The sequence below is a fragment of the Cupressus sempervirens genome, chromosome 8, assembly GCF_028749045.1.
Source record: "Cupressus sempervirens isolate cs-2001-9-10 chromosome 8, ASM2874904v1, whole genome shotgun sequence".
Lineage (NCBI taxonomy): Eukaryota > Viridiplantae > Streptophyta > Pinopsida > Cupressales > Cupressaceae > Cupressus > Cupressus sempervirens.
In genome coordinates, this window is record NC_143125.1 from 842,799,949 (window position 1) to 842,821,841 (window position 21,893).

Sequence of the window (21,893 nt, forward strand, 5' to 3'; positions counted from 1 at the left end):
AAGGTGAGAACATAGTACAATATTACATAGGAATCAAGGAAGTTGTCAATTCTATTCGAGGTGAAAATGGAACAATTGAAGATGAAGCAATGATGAGAAAGGTATTGAGGATTCTACTCCCCATATATGCCTTTAGAGTTTCTACAATTTAAGAGTTGAGTTATACTCTAGGTAACACTTTGACTTTGGAAGGTGTAATTGGTAGGCTTAATACTTTTGAGATGTGTAACTTTGATAACTACACACCTTCTACTATTGAATCTGCATTTAAGTCTCAACTTGTTCTTAGCAAAAGAGAAGGCAAAAATGTGAAGAGTGATAGTGATAGTTATGATGATGTGCTTGATGAACTTGAAGCACTTATTGAAAAAATATTTGGGAGAGGCAAAGGTAAATACAAAGGTAAATTACCTATTATTTACTTCTCATGCAACAAGGTTGGTCATATTTCTGCTAGGTGTGCTAATAGAGAAGAGACAGATCAAAGAAAGGAAAGAAAGTACAAAGGAAGAAGAGATGACCGAGACCACAAGAAGAAAAAGGATGAAAAAGGTAAGAAGTCTTATTATATTGTTAAAGAAAAATTGTCACTAAATTTGAAAGTAATGATGATGAAGTTGTCTATGTTGCTATGAAAGAAGATTGTGATGAAGATGAGAAAATTGCATTAATCTCTAATGTGGACAAGAGCAATAGATGGATAATTGATAGTGGTTTCTCTAACCATATGAATGGTGATAGAAACAAATTTAAGGATATTGGACCATAAAAAGGTGGATATGTTAAATTTGTAATGATATTCCATGTGTTGTGAAAGGTAAGGGTACAATTCAATTGACTAACAAGATGAAGTGTGGCAATATTTATTGGATTAAAGGACTTAAGTAAAACTCATGAAGTGTTTTACAACTAAACAAACTAGTTTACAAAGTTGAATTCTATCATAGAAAGGCCAATATATATGATGTTGATGGTAAGCTGATTGGAAGTGGTGATCAAACTAGAGGTAACTTGTTCTATCTAGATTTATCTAATGAGACATGTTTGTTTACACAACAAGAAGATGTTTGGTTATGGTACAAAAGGTTATGTCATGTGAATTTTGATAATTTGGTGAATATTAGTAAAATGAAGAAAGTAAGAGGGTTGACAAAGCTAAAGAAGCTTGACAATGCTATGTGTAAACAATGTCAATTGGGAAAAATGGAAAAGTCTAGTTTCAAGAGAAAAACATATACATCTAGTGATATCTAGCTAGAATTGGTTCATATTGACCTATGTGGACCTATTGATGTTCAAAGCTATTGTGCAGATAAGTATTTCATTCTATTTGTTGATGACTATTATAGGATGATGATTGTGATGTTTCTCAAAGCTAAATTTGATGATTTTTAGTTATTTAAGTGGTATATTTCTAGAGTAGAAAAAGAAACAAGGAAGAGTCTGAACTGTTTGAGTTGTGATAGAGGTGGTGAATTCATTTCCAATGAGTTTAATATTTTTTGCAATGATAGAGGAATTAAAAGAAAGATTTCAACACCAAGGACCCCTCCTCATAATGAGATAGCTAAAAGGAGAAATAGGTCAATTATGGACTGTGCAAGAACATTGATGATGGAGAAGAATATATCATAGAAGTATTGGAGAGAGGCTTTTAGCACTGCTATCTATACCCTGAACAAAGTACAAGTCAAGAAAGGTATAAATGCTGCACCTTTTGAGCTATGGCATGGATATGCTCCTAATATAAAGCATTTCAAGATCTTTGGAAGTAAATGCTATATATTCAAAGATAAGAGGAATGGAAAACTTGATGCAAAGAGTGATGAAGGTATATTCCTAGGATATTCCACTAAGAGTAAATCTTATAAATGTTTGAACTCTAACACTAACAAAGTTGTACTACAAATGTAAAAGTTGATGAGTTTGCAGAAAGAAATGACCTTACATGTAAAGAAGAACCTAAAGATTACATCTCATTTATCAATATGGATGATGATGATCCAAGCACTTCAAATGAAGAAGCAAACCAAGTTGTATTTTTCCAATAGACAGGGAATTCTTAGGTGTGACAATAGGTTACTGAGCAATAGACAATGGGTGTCAAAAAATAGGCTAAAGATGTTAAGTCATAGACAAACAATGTTGACCATCAGAGAGAAGATCCTGAGCATGCTAAACCTAGAACAAAATCTAAACAAGGAAGATAAAATGAGCTTGAGATTATTTTTCAAGATGTACTTATTGAAGAAAAAAAAGGAGACCACTTGTGCTAGCCAACTATGTAAGAAGACATCATAAACCTGAAAAAATCATTGGAGATGTAGAATTTGGTGTTATGGCAAGAAACAAACTTAGAGATCACACATGATTACTTTATGAATTTGAGTCCAAATCAGTGAAGGATACTCTAGAAAATAAAGATTGGATCCAAGCAATGAATGAATAAATTGAACAAATTGATAAGAACAATACTTGGACCTTAATACCAAAACCAAAAGATAAAAAATATTATTGTAACAAAATAGATTTTCATTAATAGGTTGAATAAAAATGGTGAAGTTACAAGGAATAAGGCAAGATTGATATGCAAAGGATATGCTCAAGAAGGAGTTGACTATGGAGAAACTTTTGATCTACAAGACTTGAAGGATTTAGAAGTCTACTTGTATACTCAGCCTACAATAATTTCAAGTTATATCATATGGATGTCAAATCTTCATTTCTAAATGGTATACTTGAGGAAGAAGTGTACATTGAATAATTTGAAGGATTTGTGGACCTAGATAAGAATAATATGGTATGTAAACTAAATAAATCTCTTTATGGATTGAAACAAGCCCCAAGAGCATGGTATGAAAGTACAAAATTATTTGGTGAAGATTGGTTTTGAAAGGACAAATGATAACAGTAACCTATATTTGAAGACTGGTAAGAGCAATGAAGTAATGCTATTTGAAATCTTTCTTGATGAAACTATATTTGGAGGAAAAGAAGCACTTTGCAAATCATTTGCTAATGAAATAAAGAAGGAATTTGAAATTTTTATGTTTGGTGAAATCAAATTCTTTGTTGGATTGCAAGTATGTCAAATGAAGTTTGGTATTTTTATTATTTAGTCCAAATACATCAAGGAGATATTAATTTTTTTTGGATTGGAAGAATCAAGACCAATGAGAACACCTATGTCTATAGGAAATTATTTATCTAAAAATGATAAATTTTTTAATGTGAACTAGACACTATATAGATCAATGATTGGAAAATTGGAAAATATTGTTAATAGTAGACTAGATATTGTATTACCTGTTGGGATAGTTGCTAGATTTTTAGCAAATCCTAAGGAGAATCACATGATGGAAGTAAAAAGGATATTGATATATCTAAAAGGAACATAAGACTATGGATTGTATTACAAGATAAGTGATAGCTTTTCACTGACTCTAATTGGGTGGAAAATATTGATGACAAAAAAAGCACTAGTGGAGGTGCATTCTTTCTAGGAAAGAGATTGGTGTTGTGGACACACAAGAAATAGAATTGCATTTCTCAATCAATAGTTGAAGCCAAATATGTAGTTGCTATAGTGAAATTCTCAAACATTAAATGGATCAAGCAATCACTAAAAGTGATGAAAGAAGAAATTATAGATCTAGTGATGCACACTAAGACCAAACACATTTCTATCAAGTATCACTACTTGAGAGAACTAGTGCAAGACTATGAAGCGAAATTAGAATGTGTGCACACCAAAGAACAAATTGTTGACATTTTCACTAAAGCCTTATCTAAAGATGCTCATGAAAATCTTAGAGGTAAATTAGGGGTGATTCCCTTAAACAAAGAAACTTAAGGAGATAAGGTGCATTGCATCAAATGTGGTAATCATAATAACTTACACATTGATGCAAAACAATTCTACTACTTGGGAGATGCCAAGGTAGAGAGTCAAGTAAAGCATAATAGATCAGTCATAGATAGATAACAAAATTTAGCCAAACATGCAAATAACTACACAATCAAGATGCATGAAGTAATTGAGTGTCTATGGCATTTTTTTCAAAGAGGGAGAGAATGGCCAAAGAAGGAATAATCATAGAGGGAGAGAATTAAAAAAAGACTTATACGAAAAGTGGGAGAGAATTACTTAGATAGAGAGAATCAAAGAATCATGAAAGAGAGATATACTATAGAGGGGGAGATTTGAATATAAAGAATGACACAAATGATAGAGAGAATTCTCTAAAATTGTGTAGATGAGAATCAAAATGAAATTAAGGATATTGGTCACTCGTGGTAGTGAAATCTTTTGGATTTCATGGTAACAAAGAGGGAGATTGTATTCCTACAAAGATATGTATTGTAATATGTATTGAGGTATTGCCATATATGCCAAAGAGGGAGATTGTTGGAAACTACAATTGGAACAATTATTGTTTTGTCATTGCTGTCAAATCTACTGATGAGACATGTTTCTATATGATCTTAATGTCATATCTATTTTGATTAATAAAGAGGATTTGAGAGATCGCTTATAACAAAAGAACCTAGAGGAAAGGTTGAGGTATGAAAAGGAAGTTACAATGGACATTTGATTAGTTAGACTTTGAAAAACCAAAATGATTGTTTATATCACTGATATAAACCTTAAATGAGAAATAAAGTGAAATACTAAGGAATGTCAAGTGATTCTAGTGTCAACTAAACCACTATAAGTGCCAAGAAAATTTAGTGTTGACCGAGGATTAGTATTGACCAAGAAAGCTAGTTGATGCCAAGCCAAGAAGTTTTACAGAGACTGAGTGATTAAGTGATGACTGAGTGTCAAAGCTTAGTGATTACCAAGTAATAATATTTTGAATGTGTTTGAAGAATCATAATTTCAAAATGACTCAGTTGAATTTTTGGGATATGGAAAACGTGTTGAAGATAAGATTGATGAGTTGGATTATTTAATTCAAGGTGATAATTAGGTATCTATAAGATCAAATTTGATGGATGAGAAGTTTATAAAAAATAAGGAAGATGGACAGATAAAATGAACTTGAGGAACCTGATCGTAAAACCTAGGATCTACTGTGATCATGGAAAATAACAAAGGTAGAATTACCTATTTAAGGAGGTATACAACAAAAATTTAGAGATATAGACATAGCGAAAGGTGGAACAAAGGCACACAAGGGTGAATACACAAGTGTGAGAGAAAAGCAAGATAAGGAAATGATTGCATAGATGATGCTTATGTTGATAGGTGAATTTGAGTAGAAGGCTTAAGTTTGATGTAAATAAGGATGACTACTTGAAGGGTTTCCAAGTGAGTTAAGTGGAAAATTTGACAAAGGGGGACTTATCAGTGAATCAACACATGAACCAAACTAAGATATAAAACCTACAAAAGAAAATTGTATACATACAGATCAAAGCCCTTCTATTTTTTTTTCTAATAATTATAAATAGTTTGTATTGAAACCCTTTTAATCAAAGGTTGACCTAGCAATCACTTGAAGGACTTGACAATCTATGTAAATCCTTTAGTAAGGCAACATTCTAAATGGAATGATCAAAGTCCTCTAACAAGGCCATTCCTAATAGGGTGTTTAAATCCTCTAACTAGGTCATATGTAACAATGTGTATTGTAACCTTTAGCAAGGTTTGATCCTAAAAAAGCTCACGTAAAAAGAGTGAAAAAGTGGTGACATGTTGCTGGTGGTTATTCCAAAATTGGGTTTCCACATGAAATCCTAGTGTCAAACTTGTATTGAATGTTTTGTGGTGTTTTACATTTACATGATTTACATTTAGCTAAGTTTGTTATCTTAGGATAGTAAACAAGTAGTAATTTTGTTTATCAGTATTCAATAGAGATTGAGCTACAACAAGATAAGCATAAGAGTGGTTCAAGTGGTACTTATGGACCTTGAGTAATTGAAACACCCCACCCTAGTTATTCTAAACATTTCTAGCATACACCATCATATATCTACCCTTTTGGACCACTCATATAGTATTTTGACCTAATTTTTCAAAGTCTAAGATTTTTGTGAAAATTGTATCCTTACCTAATTTTCATGTCTTAGATTCATTTTTGGAATCGAAATCAAAATTTGACCTCATCTTTATTTTCAAGATCATGATTTATAATTCTTCCTCCTATGCGCAATTGATGGGCCTTTTTAGGGTATTCTTTTGAATCTTTCAAGGAAACCTTCTTTTCATCATTTCTACTCTCATTCCATTTCATTTCCACCTCATCTTCTTCATTTGACCTAATTTCAATGCTTTACCCTTTCTAGTCAACTCTAGTTATACTTGGGTACATTCTTAATGCTTGGTGGTTAAACTTGGTTTTGAGATCTTTGAGTCTCTTATCTATCATCATGGAACTTATCTTGATTTGATGATATCTATCTAATTTTTGCATGTCCTCTATATCATTTTGATTTCAATCCCAAGGGGGAAGGAATACCTCATTTTTCAATGTTGCAAATATATTCTTCTTTCTATCTGCTATCTGCTTCACTTGGGGAAAATTCATGATCTATCTATTCACTCTTCAAACTATCACTTCTCATCACATCATATTAGTTTTGATATTTTCTTATATATTTATCTTTCTATCTCTACTAGTCCTCATTCAATCAAGTTTGGGTTTAGTTATCTCTCTATACTTCACTCACTAGTAAATTTGCACCTATTTTTTGATGAGGGTTAGTCAAATTTTTGATTTCCAATGGTTGAAACATTTTGTCACTATCATTTTATTGAAATTTTGACAAAATCTAGGGCTTTCTATTTATGAACAAACAACCCCATAAAAAATTAGCCCAATCTCTATCAAGAGGCACTGCCAGACCATAACTAGCAAACATCAAAACTTTGACAATTAGGAGTGGTTATCGATGAGCTGCTCATGCCATTAATGGAAGGCCTCATTGAAACATTGAGAAAATTTCATTGAAATCCTATGAGACTCTAACAATTTTTCCATGCCATCAACCAAAACTCTCATTGATAGATCGACTTATAGTCATCAAAACTTTGACAATAGCTGTAGATTGTAAAAAAAAAAAAAAATCATAAGAATCCTATTTTTTTGGTGATCCAAGTTAATTGGTGACTATCAAGTTGGGAAAATTAGTAGTGTAAGAATCCTATTTGTTTGCTGATCCAAGGTAAGGCAATTATTAGTCTATCTAGAGTTGTTGTCCCTATTGATTCAAGAGTGGGGGAATACATTTTCTAGTTTGATAGGTGAGTGTTCCACATGTTTAGTTGACTGTCATAAGTTTGACAAACTTAGGGATGCTATTGGGGGTTTAGTATCAGATATTAGTGTATATGAGCAATGTTAGTATGCTAATAGAAACCAAATTTAAATAAAGCTTCTACAAACTAAACAAAATTCATAAACTTCAAGATAGACTAAGATGAACTCTCAATTGAGAATATGAGCCATTAATGGACTCTCTCAATGAGAAGCTCTCTTGTTGAGTGGCTTTGTCTAAATAGATAGGATGTATGCTCAAACTTATGCTTCAAAAAGGGCTTCAAATGGAGTTGGAATTTGGGTGTGAGTGGATAGATGGCTTTAGTATGGATTTGGCTCTCAAAATAGCATTATAACTTTACTTCATGGATTGTGTTATTTTGTAAAGGGGAAGGATCCAATTTATAGGCAAGAGGCTTGAGGGATTGAGGGCTAAGATGCAAGGATGGGAAAAAGCTTATGGAAGGCTCAGATTGCATGAGACGAGAGCACATGGATTGTGCTTCCTTATAGCCAATCAAGGAGTGACACATGTCACATGGTGAGAGGATGGAGGAAAGGGGAAGGATGAGTCAACAAAGGAGGCTCAAGGGATAAAATCTCCATAAATACCCTCATAATGACTTGTAAGAGCAATAAAAGGGCTTGTAAGAGTCATTTATGACCTAGTGGACTTCATAAAGTTTTATGGTTGAGATATTTTGAGGGTGATGAGAGCAAATTCGACTTGGACTTGATTAGGAAGGTTTTAAGCTTGCTTAGGCTTGTGCAAATGATTAGAGGATGGATTAGGATGGTTTAGGATTAGCTTAGGGATAGGCAAGTGGATGGCATTTAATGAGGGTGGGTGAAGGAGGAGATATTTGTTAACTTTGGCTTGGGTTAATAAGTTTTAACCCATGTTTAGGGAATGTGACAAGGTTAGGAGGGGATTAGGATTAGGTTTAAAGACATCTTCTAGAAGAGTCTAGATTTTGGAGGAGGATAAAGACTTTCTAGAATAGTCTAGAATTTCCTAGGATGAGGATGAAGACTTTCTAGAAGAGTCTAGAACTTCTTAGGATGAGGATAAATTATATTTTTAGGAAATAAATAAAGTTTTATTTATTTCAAGGGTTTGGGTTGAGGAGATATTTATTAAAACTTATTTAATAAACATGAGGATTAATATTTAATTTTAATTAAATATTTTGAGTTGGGATTAGGGGTAGGAAATGATGGGATTAGCCTTTAATCAAAATTAAAGAAGGATTAGAAGATTTTGGAAGAGGTTATTGGTCATAAGGAAATTGGCCAACTTTTGGGAAAAAAATAAATTTTTTATTTATTTTAAGATTTTTGGTCAATTTATTAATTAAATAATTAATAAATAAGGAAATAATGTTTAAATAAGATTTAAACATTTTTGGGAGGGATTCCTTAATTAAATATTTTTAATTAAGATAAAAGGATTTAATGGCATAAAAATTAATTAATTAAATAATTAAATAATTAATTAATTAATAAATGATGATGTCATCGGGAATTTTTCAGAAAATAAAAATACTTTATTTTTTAAAGGTTTTTTTAGGTGTCTACATTTTTCCCCTCTTTGATGTGATGCCGCAAGTGGCATGACATCAAAGATAAGAAAATAAGATGCCCAAGGCTAGAGCAGAAGAGGAGAGAATGGACTATGAGATGCCCCCTCAAGAAGGCAGCGGGGAGAGAAAGCGAGGCTTGGTGGCTTCTTGAAAAATACAAGAATCTGGGATGAGCAAGGAGACTCAAATTGGATTAAGAGAAGAGGTTTAGTTAGCTCAAACTCTTACTATGGGAGAATGATAAAGGGAGAATCAGAGGCACAAGAGGAAGCAAGCTTAAGATCTCAGGGATTGCAGAGGATGAAGGAGCGGAGCGCTATAAAAAAGAATCCAGGATAGGGAGATGGATGAGGGGATTATAAAGCTGATGCAACAGGATTTCAAAGAGTTAGATTAGCAGAAGATGGGTTTCGGAGATCCCTAGGACTAGGATTGTGGATCTCGAAAGATGAGGCTTGGTGGGTTGATTTGGATTGGTGGATCCCTAAGACTAGGATTGTGGATCCCTAAAGCTAAGAGTGATGAGTGATTCAAAGAGATACTGATGCATCAGCTGGGGTAGGAGAGACAGATGCTGGATATGGATGGGGGATGATGGAGATGAAGGAAAACCATTGAAGCTGTTTGAGCGGGGGGGATACTTCAAAGAGAAGTACCACCACGTAGTTGAGCACTAGATTTGCTATAGGACTGTTGGTTAATTGCCAAGGTTACCAAGAACATCAAGGCCTTTTCACCAACTATCCAGAGGACTGACAGACTGACTCAAAACAAAAACGCAAGGATTGCCCCAGCATCACACATGAATCCTAGAGGAAGCAGCGTGGAAACGACACTGGAGAACCCACAAGCAGAAAAGAAAAAAAAATGAAAGACCTGATCAAGACCTTATGCTCTAATTGCCCCATTCACAGAATACCATGATATGGAAGATCATGGCAACCTTGAGGAGGGAACAAGGAGATTGCTTGGAAAAGATACTTCAAGACCCAAAAGGGAAGATCCCAAATCAAAAGAAAGTGAAAATCTAAAAGAGAGCCGTTTGCCAACGAGATGGGTAGGACAAGGTACTAACGGACCAAGATCAGACATGAGGAAAGCTATATCCTGCAAGGACCTATCGGAGAGCACCGAAGCTAGTGGATTTGGATGAGTGATGCGTCTGGCAAGCTGAACTAAGAAAGATAACACTTTGGTGATAGGAAATCTAGCTAAAGGATGCGTTGGAATAGCTAACCAAGATGTGTGATGGGTGCAAGATACTGATCAAGGATGAACTGACACGAACGTTGGATAGATACAATGGCACTAAGCTAAAGAGGATGTACAAGCTGACGGACCAAGATATTTACAAGTGGGCTAATCAAGATATGGTACAAGCTAACGGACCAAGATAGTTACAAGCAGGCAAAAGCTCAGGATGATAGGATAGCGAGATGGTTCGATGTTGTGCAAGATGCAAAAGCTAAGGGTGGGGTGATAGTGAAAGATATGGATTTGGTAGGATGCATCTAATGATGATGAGAGATTTTGTGACCAAGGATAGCTAGAGGAGTAGGATGAGATGGCTGGATAGGATGGTAGATAGCTAGGATTATGATGGATATAAAGAGATGACATTGGGTTTGCATGAGGATAGCCTAGAGCTAGATACCAATGACAAGGGAGGATGGACAAGACAAGATCTCCAAGGAATATAGTGCCCCCAATTAGAAGATAACATGCGGAAGGAGGTCTTATGATGGATGTGATAGGATTGAAGCTAGGATGGAAAAAGATGAAGGGGCTAGGGAGATGGATGATAGCTGAGATGATTGGCTGAAGTTGCAGGAGATTAGTGGATGGTGTGAGATGAAAGATGGAGGGTGGAGGATAGGTGGATAGATTGGAAGATGGAGTTGGATGTCAAGAGATGACCAAAAGCATGAGGGAGATAGGCTAAGCTAGGGATGGCGGGATTACGCATGATGCTTGTTTGCCAAGTTTTCATCATGGTACTTGTCCAAGGCGCTTGAATTGCCAAGTTTTCACCAGTGGATGCTTTATTTTTCTTTTCTTTTTTGACTTTTTGACTTTGGACTTAGCTGGAATGATTTTGGCTTTCTTTAGCTATTTTGGCTTTTTTGGGATTTTTCACTGGCTGTTGGAATGTTCAATTTTGTTTCTAGCTGTTGGTACACCGGATGTGTGATTTATGCAATAGATCGGATTAGATGGGATTGATGGTAGGAGATGGAGGGATGAAAATGTTGGAAAGGAGCATGAGATGGGGATGCTTGCAAGAGCAACATTGGCACATGTTGGAACAGGTGTGAAAAGAGCATATGGGGGATAGATGGTAGATGCGGTCATGATGGAGGATTTGTGGAAGCGTGCTTGGGGATATAGGCACCCAAGATGGAGTTAGGAGATGGGGGACATGAGTCACTAGATGGGGGATTAGCAATGGTGGATGCCATTATGCATTGGGTTTCAACTTTTTTCTTGGGGATCCACATGGTTTTGGATTTTCTTTTCATAGGCTTTTGCATTGTTTTGCATTCTTTGATTGGATTTTGCCTTTTTGGAGTATGTCTTTTAGAATAGACATATGATTGCCTAGGATGTGGATTTTTAGCTTTATGCATTTTGAAGTTGGCATTCACATTGTTGTGGTAAGCTTTGGGAAGATGGTTAGGAGAAGCTTTGTGAGATGGAGAGGATATGAAAGAGCATGTAGGGGGATGATGATGGATGATGTGCCCTGATATGTGCCTTTGTTGATCTTGCATAGGAATGGATGGAATAGGATTTTTATGATGGCTAATAGGAGGATGGAGGATGGTAGATTTTGGGACATAGGGACCCAAAATGGATTTAGCGGATGAAGGGGGGATATGGTAGGTTGTTCTGGGTTGCAAAGATGGTGGAGGGGGGATGACATAAGATTTCTTGAAGGAGTGATGGGAGGCTGGCATGGTGGGCTTGGAGATAGGCTTGGTTTGGGGGTGTGGTGTACCAACACCTTTAGATGGTGAGCCTTTGGATACATATCCAAGACCATAAAATCCTAGATTTTTTTGTGCAATAATGGGCTCTCTGATTCCTTGCTCTTGTGGTCCTAAACCTTGACCTTGATAATGCCATCGATTGAGCATTTGAACAAGCTGAGGAAACTTTTTGCTTGCAGAAAATGGTAGAAGTGATTTATTAGGTGTATTGCAATGGGGAGATACTGTTCTTAATTCTTCTGCTGAGAGAGGGCCACTGTGGATGAATGTAAGTGAACCAAGAGGGTAGATTATAGATGGTGGAATAGCTTGGATAGGTGGTAAGATGGAAGCATGGAGCGGGGGAGATGGAAGGATAGGATCTTGATGTAGCTGGTGGGATGACAAGATATCTTGTAGTGGAGGAGATATGGCTTGAGGTTTTGGAGATGGAGGAGATGGTGACTGCACTATGGATGGAAGACATGGTACAATGATATCTTCATTTATGCTTTGGGGGATGTCAACATGCTTTTGGGCAGGATCTTGATAGGATTGGTTTGGAGTGGATGGTGCGATAGGAGGTGAAGGGATGGATTCTTCAAAGGTAGCGGATGGATAGATGGGAGATTCAATAGTGGAGATGGGTGAGTAGAAGATGGATGCATAAGGGTCATTACGAGAGATTTGGGAAATGCTTGGAGGCGATGTGGATATGATTTGGAGGGATTTGATAGGTGGTGGGATTTTGATGCTTGCGGGAAGTGGAAGGATTTTAAGCAATTTGATGGATGGTATGGGGATGATAGCTATGGGAGATGAAGGTGATATTATAGATGGGGAAGCTTCATCACATGGTTGGATTAGATGACATGGCTTATCGACTGTTGGAGGCGACTTTTCTTGTATTTCCTCTAGGAGATTCCTTGGAGACTCGTGTGTCGAAGGTGGAGGTGGATTGACAGGAATAGCCAGTGTGATGGGGGTGGAAGATTGGAAGCTTGGTTGATGGGGTGATGGAGGGGAAGCTGGAATATCAGATGGCATGACTAGATAGTTTGGAATAACTCTTGGATTTTGGGGGATGCTTGGGGGAATGTTTCTAAGGCTTTCAATATACCCGTCATAGTCAACAAGATTTTCATCATCATTGGAATAGGAGGTGGCGGGAGCAAGGACAATGCGACCAAACACATCATGATAGGATTGGTACTTCATGCTTTGATGATGAGTTTGATGGGGATGGGGTCTTGCATATGGATGAACACGGAAGCTCATGGTTGGATTTGGATTAAGCACAAATTTTGGATTGGCTGATGAAAGATTTCCTAGGGAGAGTCAAAGCTATATGACAGACCTAAGGAGGATTGGCTGAAGATTTTTTTCTTTCTCATGGGTGGAAGACTTCAAGGGTATGCTATCAAAAAGTGAGAGTTTTGCTTTCCTATGTGCAGGATTCGTGGTGATTGTGTCAACTTAAGGATAGACTAGTGATCCCATGGCATGACACGAGATTGACCACTTGTGGATCCCAACCTTTAGCTCAAGGTGATGAGGGATACAAGTGACAAAGCTGGATTACCCTAGACAATGCTCTGTCTGAGGGATAACCTTGGTGAGATTGGTTGATTGGTAGGATTGATTGGATAGCAAAATCTAGCAAAGTGACAACAACTCTTTAAAGGCTTGGGTGATTTTGGATTGGGTTGCTAGCTAGCTGGGAGGATGATTTGGATGGACTTTGGATTTGGGATTGTTCTAAGGCAAAGAACTAGATAGATTCGGTTGCATCGAGGGAGCTTGGATGATTTTCTGATAAGGCAGTGACTACGCTAAGTATGCCTTGAGTTGGGAGATTTCTGCTTTTTTGAGATTTCGACCAAAATTGGCAAACATTCATTCAAAAGCTATGAACAAACAAGTAGACAAAAGTTTTGGAGCAAGCACATCAAACACACCAACATCCTAGGAAGCTTTCTACAAGGATGAAATTTGGTTTAGCTAGGGAGTCCTCTATACACACAAGGTACGTGAGGCCCAAATCTGTAGATGAAACCAAAAAGATGTCACACAGCCGAGAGGAGCGGTAACCCACTTCTCCTCTTTCACTTCTCAAGGGTATAAAGTTCCTTGAGGCTTTGCCCGAGTGACAAAATCTTGATCCCAAGAGAGGTGTCTTTGGATTCACCTCCCGATTTTTATACTCCGCCGGAACGCTGGAGTTGAGGTCGTTCCAAGGGGTGATGAAATCCCCAAGCAGGCCTCCTAAAAAGATAAGACAAGATTTTGGATCCTAATCTTATGCACCCAAGATGGCCTCGAAAGATGACAAGGGGAGAGAAGACTTGGATGATCTTGGGCTAAAAAGCATGCTTGTTCTTTTACCAACTGACGCTTAAGTTTTCTGATCTAGACTTTGCAAGCACTCATGTTTAAGATAAAATTTTTATTCCAACTTTGAAGCGTCGACAAAAATAAAATTGATCGAAGAATGCGAACAAGAAGAAGAGTTAGGGTCAACAAGAAGGTAAACCCATGCGCCCGGAGGCCCTCCACGTCAAGTATCGATTGATTTTTCTTTAAGGCATTCAAGATTGAGTGTGAGTTTATTTTAAGCCCAAAACAAAGGTGTGTGAGATTCGATTTCAAGCGCGCGCCCAGAGGCCCTCCACGTCAAGATTTGTCCAATTTTTATGCCCAAATAAAGTGTGAGCGAGATTAAGGTGCATTCAAGGAAAATTTGATTTTAATCCATGGCATTCAAGAGTGATTTTAGCAACATGCATTCAAAGACAAGTGATTAAACATTCAAGTTTTTTCGTTTGAGCATTCAAGATTGAGATTTTGTGTGTTGTTTTAAGAACTTTGAAGTGCTTTGTTTTAACCTTAGATCATTCAAGATTGTTTTGGACTCAAAAGTGAAAATGACTCTTTGGACTTTGCTTTTCATTCAAGATTTTGTGTGCTAGTTTGCATGTTTTAAGCCCGAAAATGATATTCCTAGATTGTTTTGATGCATGAAAAACCTAAGAAACATTCAAGATTTTGCAACAAGACATTTGTTTGGAAAAAATAACAAAGCTTTTAGGACAATTTTTAGCAACCATTTAGGACTCTTAGTTTTTATGAGATTTTTTAAAAGAACTTTAGTGTGCACTTAGTGTTGATTTTGAACCTTTTGAAATGGAAACTTGAAGTTCTTTTTAAATTCCCAAAAATGAAGTGTTCCTAATTTTGCATGAATGTATCTAAAACCTTGATGTTGCAAGGATGCAAATGATTAGATTGGTTTAGTTTCACTTGTTAAATTTTTTTTTCTTTTTTGCAAATTTTTAATTTTTTCAATGGATTTAAGTATGATTTGGGGGTTCATTTTAAGCACTAAAAAGAAGTGTGTATGATTTTGCTTCCTTTAAATAAAAAAAATGGCCAAGATCTCCCACAAGAAGAAGAAGAAGTAGATGGAATAAGAAGAATATAGACAAGAAGAGGAAGAAGAATTTCAAGTTCTTTGTCCACCTATAAGCTTGAAAAATCTGCAAACACTATGAGATAGATTATGAGTTCCTTTGTCTTCTTCATGCTCATGTGGACCTACAAAACCAATTTATACAATCCTACCAATCACAAAGACAAGAAAAATTAGCCAAAATCAGCAAATGACATACAAAACTTGACTAAAAAAGCTAATGAAGATGACCCATGCGGGGTCCCACCGGGCGTGCCAAAATGTATATGAGCAATGTTAGTATGCTAATAGAAACCAAATTTAAATAAAGCTTCTACAAACTAAACAAAATTCATAAACTTCAAGATAGACTAAGATGAACTCTCAATTGAGAATATGAGCCATTAATGGACTCTCTCAATGAGAAGCTCTCTTGTTGAGTGGCTTTGTCTAAATAGATAGGATGTATGCTCAAACTTATGCTTCAAAAATGGCTTCAAATGGAGTTGGAATTTGGGTGTGAGTGGATAGATGGCTTTAGTATGGATTTGGCTCTCAAAATAGCATTATAACTTTACTTCATGGATTGTGTTATTTTGTAAAGGGGAAGGATCCAATTTATAGGCAAGAGGCTTGAGGGATTGAGGGCTAAGATGCAAGGATGGGAAAAAGCTTATGGAAGGCTTAGATTGCATGAGAGGAGAGCACATGGATTGTGCTTCCTTATAGCTAATCAAGGAGTGACACATGTCACATGGTGAGAGGATGGAGGAAAGGGGAAGGATGAGTCAACAAAGGAGGCTCAAGGGATAAAATCTCCATAAATACCCTCATAATGACTTGTAAGAGCAATAGAAGGGCTTGTAAGAGTCATTTATGACCTAGTGGACTTCATAAAGTTTTATGGTTGAGATATTTTGAGGGTGATGAGAGAAAATTCGACTTGGACTTGATTAGGAAGGTTTTAAGCTTGCTTAGGCTTGTGCAAATGATTAGAGGATGGATTAGGATGGTTTAGGATTAGCTTAGGGATAGGCAAGTGGATGGCATTTAATGAGGGTGGGTGAAGGAGGAGATATTTGTTAACTTTGGCTTGGGTTAATAAGTTTTAACCCATGTTTAGGGAATGTGACAAGGTTAGGAGGGGATTAGGATTAGGTTTAAAGACATCTTCTAAAAGAGTCTAGATTTTGGAGGAGGATAAAGACTTTCTAGAATAGTCTAGAATTTCCTAGGATGAGGATGAAGACTTTCTAGAAGAGTCTAGAACTTCTTAGGATGAGGATAAATTAGATTTTTAGGAAATAAATAAAGTTTTATTTATTTCAAGGGTTTGGGTTGAGGAGATATTTATTAAAACTTATTTAATAAACATGAGGATTAATATTTAATTTTAATTAAATATTTTGAGTTGGGATTAGGGGTAGGAAATGATGGGATTAGCCTTTAATCAAAATTAAAGAAGGATTAGAAGATTTTGGAAGAGGTTATTGGTCATAAGGAAATTGGCCAACTTTTGGGAAAAAAATAAATTTTTTATTTATTTTAGGATTTTTGGTCAATTTATTAATTAAATAATTAATAAATAAGGAAATAATGTTTAAATAAGATTTAAACATTTTTGGGAGGGATTCCTTAATTAAATATTTTTAATTGAGATAAAAGGATTTAATGGCATAAAAATTAATTAATTAATTAATTAAATAATTAATTAATTAATAAATGATGATGTCATCAGGAATTTTTCAGAAAATAAAAATACTTTATTTTCTAAAGGTTTTTTTAGGTGTCTACAATTAGTTCAAGAGTATGTCACAAGTAACATTGTTAGGGATAAAGAGAGTCAACGACTGAAGGTTCAAGGGTTGATCTAAGGACTAGATAAATGAAAATATGTAATATGGGTTGGTTGGGAGAGAGAAAAAGTTACACTTTATTGTCTACATGTTGATAGTGATGGTAGTTGTCAATGGGAATTAAGGATGTAAAATAGTGTGTTTGAACAACCCAAGGGTGTGGACATACAGATAGACAAGATGTCTCATGATGAGAGTGTGATAAAAAACTATGATTGAGATCAAAAGTTGGACCTTGCAATATGATCATGGGATTCAAACTCTTTTCAAGGGGGGATCAGCCATATATTTTTATATTATAATATTATCCTTTAAAAATTACTACAATTGGAGTAGCCTTAATAACATTCTATCCAATTGGAATAAGATGGAAAAGATCATTGATTGACTTCTTTAATTATTCTAAGTCCCAAGGTAATTAAAAAGGAGCATAACATCTATGGCTACGATCAATCCAGATGGACATATAGATCTAGAGTGCACACATCTGACTTAGTAGTAAGTGAAAAGATATTGAATGAGATGATGAGACAAACATAATTAAACTTAGAACCATAGTTGAAATTGTTAGTGAAAAAGATTAATTTAATTTCATTTATTAAATTACCATTTCTCCCTTCTTAATATTTCATTTTATGCATCTTGAATTTCCATTTAATAATTAATTAGTAATTATTAAATGCCATTTACCTCTTAAGGCTTCCCTTTTAGGGTTTTGATCTCTTTCATAAGGTTTGATCGATTGTCATTTCATTCATTTTAATTTTATTCTTTGTTGAGAAAACCCTTATTTCTCTCTTTACTTTTCTTTCTTCCTTGTAACAAGTTATTTGCATGCATTAGATCTAGGGTTTGTGGATTTGTTCATCATCAAATCCTACATTGTATTAGAGCCTTTCCTATGACTTTCTATTATTGTTTAAAGAAAAAGAAGAACAAGGGTTTGATAGAACAAAACTGGCATTTTTTAGGTTTTTTTTTGTGAAAATAGGGGGGTCTCTAATTTTTGGAGTACTTTGAGGCCAAACAAACCTCATGGCTGGATTCAGATGATGTGAAAATCCTCATTTTCATATCAAGTTTGTCGATTTTGGACAATGTTGATATGGAAGGCAAAAAATTGTATAATAGGGCCATACAACCTTTGCACAAAATTCAAGATGGTGAAAATCACAAAAAATCACTTTTTAGACTGATCTAGTTAATAGAACTAGCTAATAGTCACTGAAACCACTAGTGGTCCCAGTAACTACTAGAGGTGACTGCTAGAGGTCTCCCTAACCATTGTGGCTCTCACCAACTGAGAACAACTTCACTGATAGTGGCTCCACCCACCCACCAGTCTACTAGCCACCACTACCAATGGCTCCACCTACATGTTGCCCAAGTGGTGAAATTTTATTTATTTATTTATATTAAAAATAAAATAAAAATGTATTGCTCATCTGGGGCCCTATCATTATTTTGTGATATCTTGAGCATACGGGGGTCTTTTTCAATCCAAAAGAAGCGTTGAAAAGATGGTTTAGAGATGGAGATGATGGATCAGGTATTTTTTGATTTTTTTCTAGTTTGGTATCTTTTTAATGCTTCAAGTTTGTTTATTTCTATCATCTTTCGGGGGGCATAACTTGTTTGTTATAGCTCCATTTTTTGATCAAAAAAAGCATCAGAAAGCTGTTCTCAAGCTCTATTCAGATTCTATAATATTTTTTATCAGTACTCCTCAAAGGTGCATGTGATTCTAATCTAAAGACTTTTTCTCTCTTATTTACACATTCCTTCTAGCAGTTGGGGTTCAGATTTTTGTATTGTGGGGGGTGTTTTATATTAGTGTTTCTATTATTTCCATTAGCAAACTAGAAATTTCTTAAAAAAAATCAAATGCCTTATAAAAAAATGGCCAAGAACTCTTCCTATCTAGAACTTTTGACCCCTCATAACTATCACACATGGAAGACCTTGATGACATAACTTCTCTGGTCAAAAGGGTTGTGATATTGTTTAGATGTAGTGTAGCTAGTTTTACAAAGGCCTTTTGAGGTCATGCAACATAGGAACAATATGGATGAGGCAATATGATTGATTTCTTTATAGTTATTTGATAGTTTGTAGTTTCATCTTGGTGGGTGCAATAGCCCTCTAGCTATGTGGACCAAGTTTGAAGGCTTGTTTGGTATAGTGAATGAGTTCATGACACTTTAGATTGAGGCATAGCTTACCTCTCTTGTACCAAATTTTTTTCCTTCCATTGAAGGCTTCTTGATGAAGTTCAATCAATAGAGATCTTTATTATAGGGTTGTGGGAAAACCAAGATTGATACTTAGTGCATCTACCTAATTTTTTCTAAGCTTCATGGAAACTTTCAAATTTTTGCTTCTACATTCTATTCCACCAAAGATGCTTTGGGTAATAGATTTACCATGCCATCCTTTGAGGATTTTTCTGATCATTTGTCTCAAGAGCAAGCTAAGCTTTCTCAGTTGGATTCTCTCATAGACTCATGAACTTATGCATTTGTAGCTCAACCATCTTCAAGGATGAAGGAGAAGACACATAAATCTCATTCTATAGAGTCTTAGATTGATTCTATACTCATAGTTCATCAACTCAACCTCCTCTAGGGTAAACCAAAGCTAGGAATACCAAAGTGTGCTTATTGTAATAAGCCTAATCATGATGAGTCACATTGCTATGAGAATAAGTTAAATGGCTATGCCAATCATGTTTTAGATTTGATAGCTCTCCTTCAAAAGAGCAACATTTGATATTCCTACTACTTCTCATAGATATTCTTCTTCATCATCATTTCAGTTAGATGGTAAAGATATGAGAAAGGCTCATGCACTATGTGCAACTGCTACTCTACTTTCTTCTAGATGGTTACTAGATTCAGTTGCCTCACACCATATGACATCTTCTCAAGATTTGTTCCCTTCTATTGAGGCTTCTCCTACTCCCCACATTTGGATGGTGAACAACACTATTATGACTATATATGGGAAAGGTTTTATTGACATTGATGATAATACATTTCATGATGTACTTTTTGTTCCATCTTTGTCCTCTAACCTTCTCTCTACTTATTAGATTACACACAGTGGGACATGGAAGACAATTGAGTTTGTACATGATTTAGTGCACATCAGAGATAGTGAGATAGGAAATATTATTTCTATAATGACTATTCATCATGCTTCCTACCTCTATTCCTTCTCACATTTTGGTCCACCATCTCCACTATCAGAGACTCACTCTTTTTTCCATGAGTCTACTGAGGTGAAGTCAAGTCACTTGAACTTATGTGTTATTCTTGATACTAGTGTTGTGACTTCTACATCTCCACCTCCTACTCAGATTCCATCTCTTGCATAGGATTACTCTTTAGCATTGCCTACTATTACAACTCTAGTCATTGAACTACCTACTATAGTTGCTGAGGATATATCAGAGAATACACATCTCCTCTCAGATGAGAGATTCAACACACCCATTATCCCACCATTTTATGATTCTCATGCTTTCTCCTTTGAGCATTAGCTAGGACTTCTAGTTGCACCTTACATACATGGGTTTTATCATCCTTGTCCACTGCCTTTGTTTCCTTTAGATTGGAACCACATTGGTATTTTCATCAACACATGAGTTTTTCCATTTTAGGGGGGCTATGGATTCTCAAGCTTCTATCATGGAGGCTTTCATTGTACTTATGGTCTTGAGATATTCTCTTGAGATGTTTCATTTGTGCATTTTTTCTATCTCTTTTTGAAGTAGGGTTTTTCCCATTAGGTTTTCTCTATTCATCTTTTTCATATAGATTTTATTGTGATTGGGCACCTCATTAGGTCTTGTTGTTGAGACCCAAGTTTTCTTTCAACATTGTAATTTCCTTGCATTGTTTGCAGCTGTATTATTTCTCATCTTAAGGGGGGTGTGTTAGAGAAATTTTTTTAATTTAATTTCATTTATTAAAGTACCTTTTCCCTCTTCTTAAGATTTCCTTTATGCATCTTGCATCTCCATTTAATAATTAATTAATAATTATTAAATGTCATTTACCCCTTAGGGTTTTCCTTTTAGGGTTTTGATCTCCTTCATAAGGATTGGTCGGTTGTAATTTCATTCATTCTATTTTGCACAAGAAAATATAATTTTCTTGTTTTTTGAGAAAACCCTTCTCCCTCTGCTTTTCTTTCTTCCTTGTAATAGGTTATTTTCATGCAAGGTATCGAGGGTATATAGATTTTTTCATCATCAAATCATATAGAAATCAACAACATCAATCCAATGTGTTATGTATCAAGAGATAGAATCCATCTTAGACCTAATATCATTTAAAGTAGATAGCTAGCATTCATAGACATTGAATTGGAAGGAGATAATAGAGAAGATGAGCAAACTGCCTACTTGAGGGAATAAAAACATACATGTTGACTTATAATACATGATGCAGATCATTATTTTCTATAACATATAAACACTTCAAGGGTCTTTACTAAGTCATATATAAATCTTTGATGGGAACATTATATGTTAGAAGAATGACTATATCATACTAAAAAATAGAGATAATTGTAGTAAGAAAGCATGTCATATAAAGTCACACATGTTATAGTCAAAGGTATAGGAACTAAATAGGAATAAAAATGTCCATCTCTAGTATGGAATGGGGGATCAAATTTACCAAGTACCTCTAGGAAGTAAATATAATTTGACTTTACTAAGCATACGTTATGTACAATCTAGAAATGGAGAATATTGATGCGAT